The 9,234-nt window shown below is 33.7% G+C and overlaps 1 pseudogene across 1 annotated transcript in view; it reads left to right on the top strand.

The window, feature by feature from the left end:
- Positions 1-3,053: 3,053 nt before the first annotated feature.
- LOC143232862 (protein Gawky-like) overlaps positions 3,054-9,234 on the top strand; it is a 67,869-nt pseudogene continuing 61,688 nt past the window's right edge. The window contains exons 1-2 of the transcript XR_013017835.1: positions 3,054-3,483; positions 4,096-4,231. The product of XR_013017835.1 is annotated as a protein Gawky-like (transcript). The remainder of the gene's footprint in view (positions 3,484-4,095; positions 4,232-9,234) is intronic.

The raw sequence follows: 9,234 nt of genomic DNA, 5'->3' as shown, positions 1-9,234 counted from the left end.
CATGGTTATCATGATTTCAAGATATTCCTTATAACAAAAAGAAGTACTGGGTGAGAGGTGGCATTTTTGTATGTTTTTTATCAATAGAGAAATAAGTATTTAATTTGGCAATGTTCCACACACTGGAAGTATTAAGATCTTCGATAACTAAAGCAGTACACCTTGCTTATTCAACAGAACATGTTGACAGTCATGGAGAAAATGCGCTTTAAACATTGTAGTGTTCCCATAAAGGATGATAAGCTTATAAATTAACAGTCGTGTGACATGCAGTGCAAATTACTGGCCTAAGGCTGATAAAACTTACGGAACTTGTTACAAGACAAACATCTGCAGTCTTGTGGAATAAGTAACACTTTGCTTTGAATGTAATCTAGTTTCAAGTATGTGATTTATAAATTGACTTAAAGGGTCTATTGATTAAAAACAGCGGTGCTTGTTCTTAAAGCATGTGTAGGCCTATACGTTGTTTTTAATTGTTTATATAAATCGGATGACGAGGAGTGAACAACTGTTGAGCGTACGGAAATTCGTGCAAGGGAAATCTTGCACGCTTTAACGATAAATGAGAAGTAACGATACTGTTCTGCAGTTAGCTGAAGTCATTAAGATACTTTGATGAACTAGATTAAGCAAATTGCTAGACGTGCATGTATCGAGTGACTTTAATGTTAGAAAGATGTATTAATTTTAAATGAGAGATTTGATGTGGTTTGTGCGTACAGACGATTTTTTTTTAATCCAAAACCCAAGATTATTTTTTGAGATTTATGTGGAATAAATAATAACATCTGGTAATATAAGCAAATTGTTACATTTTAAAGATCGTATTGTTACCATAGCCCGTGAATAATCCTATATTTTGAGATGCAATACATCTGCCATCCCCATTACCTGAGGCAACAATGTTAATAAAAACAATTCAGTTAAACTGCAGTAATTTGCGGGTGCATATGATGTCTTAAAGTGAACTATTTGTGGATAGTTACATATTAAAACTGTCCGATGCAAAAAGCGTGTAAGGCACCAAATTTCAAAGTTTGGAAGAAAGAGAAATCTGTAATGTTGATTTGTAGCAGTAAAGCAAAGGAATGCGTGATTCCATTAGTGGAAACCAGACTACCACAAAATAAACGGAAAAAAATAGTAAAGAAACGGCTTGTCATCGAAAGTAACACAACGTGATGATTGACATGAAATTATGTTAAAAAGAAGACACAAGAGTCATGCTTACAAGCATCTAAAGCACATATCTGAAGGGAAACCAAATGTCGGAAGATGTTCGAGCAATATTTCAATATCTGCCAAGTGGACGTTTGTTGTCATACGATAACGATCGCGTCTCTTTAAGTACTCGAAAAGTTGGGACAAATTATTATTGTCCTTCATATAACACAATATATTAAAGGAGCATGGGGCATATCGTACAAGTTCGTTTTTTTTATTCAAAGATACTTAATGTTGGTTGCAGGTTGCACGTAAAGTAGTAAGTTAGATTACCGAAAAGTCGAGATGTCGAGACGAATTCGGCGTAATTAATATCAGGCTAACGTGCGTAACAACACTGTATCGCGAAGAAATACCATCTTTGTTTGATGCTAATGAGATATGGCAAAACATTCAGACACAAGTTGAAGTCAACAAGCCAGTTCCATCGCAAACGATTTAAGTTTGAACGATAATTCAATGCTATACCGCCAAATGTATATATATAAGACTGTTTAAATGGGCTTTCAAAAGTTGTCGCCTATGCATGAGTTGTTGGACTTTGGAAAGCCTCGAAAGGGGGGGAGAGAGAGAGACATTGACCTCGGTATACAAAAGCCTCCTGAAGTAGAACTTGCACTGCGGAGCAAATAGCCCGTATCTATCGTCTTAAATATTGAACAACGTGTGGTGGAAGAAGGAAGTTGTAATCCTTAGGTGCTCGTCCTTGTTATTTTTATCAGTGATCGTGAACGTCCCTCTCTCTCTCTCTGTGTGTGTGTGTATATGTAGTATTTATAAATACATATCTCAATTTCCATTAGTTTTAAACATTTTTGTAAGTAGTTGCTATAGCATTTAGACTTGGAAGTAATTACATATTTTGTTGTTTAATGTAACGTTCAAAAGATGTTTCTTTGTTGTGTTTTTGACGGTGTGAGGATGGATGCTAGTCATTTTATCGTTCTGCTGGGGTTTGGTAAAATGCGGATCGTTCAACCTGCTCTACATCATGCTTTGTAATGTTATTTCAAAGCATTTTTATCGTAGTATGATTATGGTGAAAACTTCTGCTATGATGTTAACACTTTTTCTAACCTGGCGAAGAATGTTAACTTATAATTTTAGTATTAGGTCTATTATATTTTTAACACTATTTATTCACTCTTTATGGACAATATAAATATTGCAATTTAAAATAATCAGCCTAATATTTCCGGCTTATGACAAGTATAGTTCATTAGTAATACGATTATTTTATACGCCATTTACATTTGTAGTTATGACAGTGTGAATATAAAAGGTAAAACAGCAATATAATTTTGTCTTAAAATGCCAATTACGAAAGGTTGTGATATAAATATAAAAACGACAAATTTTTAGATATAATAGTAATTATATATTCTAAGATGCACCAAAAAAACATTTTTTGTTAATGAATAAATAATCATACCTAGAGGTTGACTAAAAGACCAGTTTGTTCACACACACACACAATCCTTTCATGTTTTCTTTTTGTTTTGAATTTCGCGCAAAGTTACGCGAGGGCTATCTGTGCTGCCATGTTTTCATACTAACGATTTAGTGATTTCAAGCTTTAAATAGTTTATGTTCTACGAACGTTTATTAAAAGAATAATCACGTTGTAGAAATTAGTTATTTTGCTAAAGACTTAAAAATACTTAAGTCATGCACATTCTTTTTACGATTTTGGTTTAATTTAGTGTTTCTCATAGACACAATTTGAGGTACGAACGAAGCAATTTTGTCAGCTACAAAACATCTGAAAGCTCTTACGACTAGCTTGTTTCAACCTTACTTCGAGAAAGGCGTAGCTGAACACGTGATGATGCAGTTGCAACGTCAGCAGGAGAGACGCTTTTAGGAAGTTTTATTGCCTGGCGTTGCTTAGCGAATTTCGTATAATGGTTCGTTAGTGACTAGCAGGATTCATTAAGATAGATCTATAGTAGTTTTGTGTCTTCCACGAATATTGCTGGCCGATTTCCTTTGTTAAAGGATTTTGATATTTGTGTGTTTATCACAAAATACTTGCGTCTTTAATTTTATGTGGTTAACTGAATTGATCATTCTCTTCAAAACTTATGCTAATCGTTATTGAAAGTTGACACATAAATTATCGCTCAGTGGTATCAGTCACAACAAATCAGAATATGAAGAGATGCTGTCCAGTCAATGTATTATTTTCATATTTTTTTTAATCTATAAACGGTTGCTAACTGAAAAGTCAGGTGTATAGAAGTTTGCAGCTGCGCAGTAAGTATCCTCCGTCCATGTTTGCTAGCGTAACGAGGAGAGAGCTTTTAGTAAAAGTCTATGTGGGTACTAGTTGCTGTGCGCAACAAACTTAACAGTAAAATTACAAGTAGTTAAGTGTGGTCAGTTTTTTCTTCAAGATTCAAAATAACAGTTCACGTTTAATAAATATGTTGTTAAGAACAAGTTAAAAAAAAGATAATCCTGTTGAGTTTTTACTTCCAGAATTGATTTACCAACTCACACAGACACACATAGTAACTTATTATGGTATGTTGGAACATCTACATTCAAAATATCCCCAAAACAGGTGACTGATTTATACTAAAATTTAAAAGTAATTGCTTTCCACAGTGTACTTGTGTATCTTGCAGTATTGCATATTAGAGGTGGTACAATTAAAATTTGATGTTATTAACATTCATGAAGTTTCTTATATAGTTTGCTTACAATTAGTAATTTGAAAATTACATTTTATTAATTTTTTTTCTGCAGTTTCTGTTACTCATTTTAATTACAAAACTACAGTAAGGGAAAATTAATGTACTGAATTTTTTGTAAACAAGGATTTGTCAAGGAGCAAATGTTTGACAGGTTTTTTATTTACATTAGGAACTTCAAAAAGATGTTGCACCATAGAATGGCCCGACATAGCCAAATGGTTAAAGCGCTTGACTCGTAATCTGGGGATTCGAACTTGTGATCCTCATGCTCGCCCTTTCAGCCGTGGGAGCATTATAATGTGAAGGTCAGTCCCACTATTCATTGGTAAAAGAGTAGCCCAAGAGTTGGTGGTGGGTGGTGATGACTAGCTGCCTTCCTGTTAGTCTTACAGTACTAAATTATGGATGGCTAGTGCAGATAGTTCTCATGTAGCTCTGTGCAAGATTTAAAAAAGAAACAAACAAACCATTATAGGAATTAATTATATATTTTTAGGTATTTGATTTATTTGTAATTTAAAAGTACTAGATGTTGAATTAGTGGAAACTTGTACAAGTGAGATCTGATCTGTCACAGTGATCTTTTCATAATGTTATGTCCTGAGATGTTATGAAAAATATGTTGTTGGAATTTCTAATTTGTTTGTTGGTGGTTTCTTCACCAAAATGTGTATATGAGACAAAAACCTAGTTTTTTTGTTTTATTAATAATTCTTGAATAAAATGTGTAAAGCCTTTTTTACACATCATGAAATATGAGCTGCTTAAATCTTAATAAATTCAGAATTTTTTCATTGATATGAATGTTGTGTTTTAACTTAATCCTTGAATGGTGCATTTTGATTTAATTTAGAATTGAGTTCATTTATAAACATAACATTCTCTTGAGACCTACAAAATTCTAATAAATTGCACATTTATTGCACCTTGAATTTAATGTACCAAACATAACATAGTTTGTACTCATTCAGTACTAGTTATGGTAGTAAAATGTATTGTCATAGCTTTAAATTATAATTTATCTTAAGTGTTATTGAACTTTTATGAAAAAATATTAAATTGTATATTTTAATTGTTGAATTGAAGCCAGAAAATGAGTATCAATGGATGTAGTTTGTTCTCATGTTATCTCACTGTAATGGATATAACATGTATGTCACTGTGTACGTATATAGCCAGAACTCTTGCCTCATCTATTGAATGACATCACAAGTGAAAAACTTTTAAAAAATTTGAATTGTGGGTATTCAAGGATTCGGATAATTAGAAAAGTAACTGATGTATGTGCAACAACTATTTCTTTGTAAAGAACAAAACCTTAAAAGTACTCTTCCCCAAAATAAGAACACGATTTTTACTAGAACTGTATGTGAGGGTTTGATCATATTTTTATTAATGTGACTTTTTTTTAATGTAATAATGAGAAACTGAAATTTTTTGTTATTTTTAATTTCCAAAACATTATCTGCTGACACTAGCTATTTCTCAATTGCCGGGGTTTCTACTCTTAGTCCATCTAAGTATTGAAAATGCTTGCTCCAGTTTTTCTTACTCTACTCAAATGCCTTAGGCAAATTCTAATATGCAAATTTCTCCAACTTCAGTGTGCCCTTTGTATTGATACTGCACATAAGCATCTTATTTCAATAATGTAATCATTTTTTTCTTGGAAAAGGCTTCAGTATGGGTTTCTATCAACAGGAGTGTTGTGATTTTGAATGTGATTGGCATTTTTATGGTTATCCTCTTTTTTTTTTTTTTTTTTTTGTAAATTAATAATAAAAATCAAAACACCCTACCAGTGGTTATGAAAGCCGAAGTTACTGTTTCTACTACAAAAGTCAACCATGTCCTTCCACCTCTGTTATCTGGTGTTTGTCAACAGCCAGGGAACAGGGTCACTTTCAGAGGAATGACTGGCAAGAATTTAGACTCACTTCTTCTGGCTCCTTCTTTTACTAGGTCAGCCTTAACTGAGGATTGTTTTGATCAGGCACCTCCAGCCCCTTTTCTTTAGTAAATTACTTGGGTTTGTGAGGTTTTGGCAGGGGTCTCTCCTTGTGCATTTAATTTTCTCCTTGTTAGCAGAGAAGATGGCAAGTGACTACTTGGTTTTTCCTCTTCCTCCTGATATTGCTGTTCAAGCTGGGAGATTTGCCACTCAGTTACACAATGGAATAAATACCTTTGCTTTATTCCCACATTTATCAGATCAGCATATGTTGGCTTATCACCACCAGGAGGAGACATATTTAGATTTACAATGGATAGATCCCTTTTTGGACCTGTGAGGATCTAGATTGGAACCTGTGATCACTTTAAACAGATTAGTTTTCTTGGATTTGTCTTACTCTCATGATTGTCCTGAGGTATTTATTTTAAATCCAACTTTTGTCTGAAGCCTATCAATGTTCCCTTTGGCAATTTTAGGATGAGCTTCTTAAATCTCATTCTTTGGGATGAATACAATTCCACACTAGCAACCACTTTCATTATAATTACTGTAGGTTGCAACATGCTCTGTCAAAATGGTGTGTTCCATAAGACCATCTAGACACCTACTGGATGATTTTACTGTATTATGGACCATCACTTATGAACAATCTTGAGTAAAGCTAAAGGGGATCTTGCTTATCCCTGAAAATCTTCAGGTTGAATAAATCAGGATTGGTTTGCTTTTAAAATTGAAAGGAACTTGGTTCATATACTGCACAGTTTCCAGGCACTGTTTTTAGGACTTCCTAACATGTTTTACCTCCAAGACACTATAAGTTGAGACCAGAAATCCTTTCCACCTCTAGTTTTCAGTTGCTGGGGTGGCAGATAGAGCTTTTTCTTCCAGAGTGTTTGAGTGTGTTTTTCCACTATTGGAGAAAAGGGCAAAACTGGTGTCTTCTTACTAAGGTCCTTTAATGTTTCTTCCCATATGTTAGTAGGAGTGTCATCAGTCTCCATGGGAGTGCACTCATAATTCTAGTTCAAATTTGATATGAAGCTGTCCGATTGGGGTATATATGGCCCTTCTCTTTGATCAGTGTCAGTTTCATATATTGTTCATGGAAGGTGATCCATTATATCTTCATAATTCTAAACTCTTAAGTGGTCCCATCCTAGGCCCTTGATTGAGCACATGTTCTACTTCCTCTCCACAATTCTAGGGACGATGAAAATTCGAAATTTCAGACCAGATAAATTCTGTTCCTTTGGTTGAGTATGACATATACAGTACCATCATTCTGAGCTCAGGGTATTACCTTTTGGATTTTTCAGGTGAAGGAGAATGTTTGTCCACTTAGGTGTTGCTTAATTTCTTTCATGATTCCAGTAGTGTGAAACTTGCCATTTTATTACTACAGGTTGATATCCAGTCAAAAGTGTGTATGTATATAACTCTGTGGCCCAATAGCTCTAGCCACCAATGTGGATTTAGGTATATTGACCTCTTAATTTTAACCCTGAGTGGTGAAACCTCTACTACAAGGTTGGGGTTGGCCTATACTGATGATTACTCATGTTCTATATCACATTTAATGTAGGAACTAAGTTCTAGGTGAAGAGCATACCTATTGTGGATAAAGTTTGGTTCACTTTACTTTTGTACCATTTTTATTTTACTACTCTTCTGTTCTGTACAGATGCTTTCTGTGTGGATCATGCCTGCATTGGCCTTTCCATCTTCTCAGTGTCAAATTATTGCTGTAGTGTCAGCAGAAGTATTAATGGAGATACATTTTCAGTTTAGGAAAATGGTGACTTTCAGTAAATGGCACAACTTTTAATACCTTGTCAGTACAATTTATGAAAATTTTGAGCTCTGTATGTTTGAATCATTTTGATTTAATGAGCTGTGTATGATCAAAAACCATAATCCACACACATTTCCTGTGCAGTGCTTTCCAGAAAAGAATTCTTTTTTAGTAAATGTTTTTTCAACTATATATGAATACTGCAATTAGTAATTACTAGTACAAACAACAGCCTATTAAGGTGGCATTTCTGCTAGTACAGTATAATTATATAAACATCAAATAAGTTTGTAGCTGCAATTCTAGTAAACACTAGCCCTTTACATTCTAATTTAATTTGGCATACAACACACATTAAAGATTTAATTAGTTGCCATACTTTTGTAACTTTTGCTGTACACACAGCATAGTTTGGTGCACATAAAAATATGAAACCCTTTTATTTCTTAAATTTAAGCCTGCTTATAATACGTAACAGTGAGAAGTTTATTGGCAACAACTTAAGTTTTTCTCTTGAATGTCCTACCTATATTCTAGAAAGTTAATTTGATTAATTTTTTAATTAATTCCATTTTTTGGCAGTGGTAGCTAATTTTTGACTGATTTAAAATCAAAATGTTTCTCAGAATGGCTGGTATGGGTATTAACACTTATAGATAAGAGAGAACAACGTTTCAACCTTTCTACATCACCGAGGAAGGTCAAAACGTTGCTCTCTCCTTATCAGTAAAAATGTTAATGTGCATACCAGCCGTTCTGAGATACATTTTTATTTCAAGTGGGTTTCTCGTCATCAAGAATGACTTAAAATCAGTTTGAATGTGAAATTAAGAAGAGTTGTTGGTGTATGGAGCTTTTTGAAATCATGTTGAGCTTTGCACTTAACTGTGCATAATTCTGTCAACTACATGCTGACATTTTATGAATATATGTATAACTTAACCAAAGCTATGTAACATTCTATTTAATACTGAGCTTTATTACTCAAAGTATTTAAGGTCTTTTGATATTGATAAATACACACATACACATGCTGATTTTTTTTGCTCTGTTCTTTGATGTTGGACGATGCTTATTTCGCTTGATATATTTAAAATCCTGGATATTTGTTTTGTAGATGTTTTAGTTCCTGTTTTGCTCTTTTACTACGTACTTTATTCCTTCTTCTGTCTTTTACATCACTTGAATTCACTGGTTTACTTTCCCACCCACATATATGCACTGTTCATTTCTCATGGTGAGCACATACAAAGTTAATATTTTTTATAATACTTCTATAGCTTCTCTATCTTTATTATATATATGTAATTTCCAGTTCACCTCTGTAAGGCCTGCCTTCTACAAATACCAAAGTAATGTGTTTGTATTTTAATACTGAAATAATGGTAGATTTCCTTCATCACTTTGGTGCTACTGTCTCTGTTATTAAGCACAGTTAATCTATATATGTTATCTGTTCATTCTTAATTATTTGCCCTGAGAGGGATGCAAAGGCTGCCTGGGAGGGTTCACCTGTTTCAAACCACTCAAACCATCATACACTATTTGCATTCTGTGTCAAT

This window comes from Tachypleus tridentatus, chromosome 11 (genome assembly GCF_004210375.1).
Source record: "Tachypleus tridentatus isolate NWPU-2018 chromosome 11, ASM421037v1, whole genome shotgun sequence".
Classification (NCBI taxonomy): Eukaryota; Metazoa; Arthropoda; class Merostomata; order Xiphosura; family Limulidae; genus Tachypleus; species Tachypleus tridentatus.
This window is presented reverse-complemented; position numbering and strand designations above follow the sequence as displayed.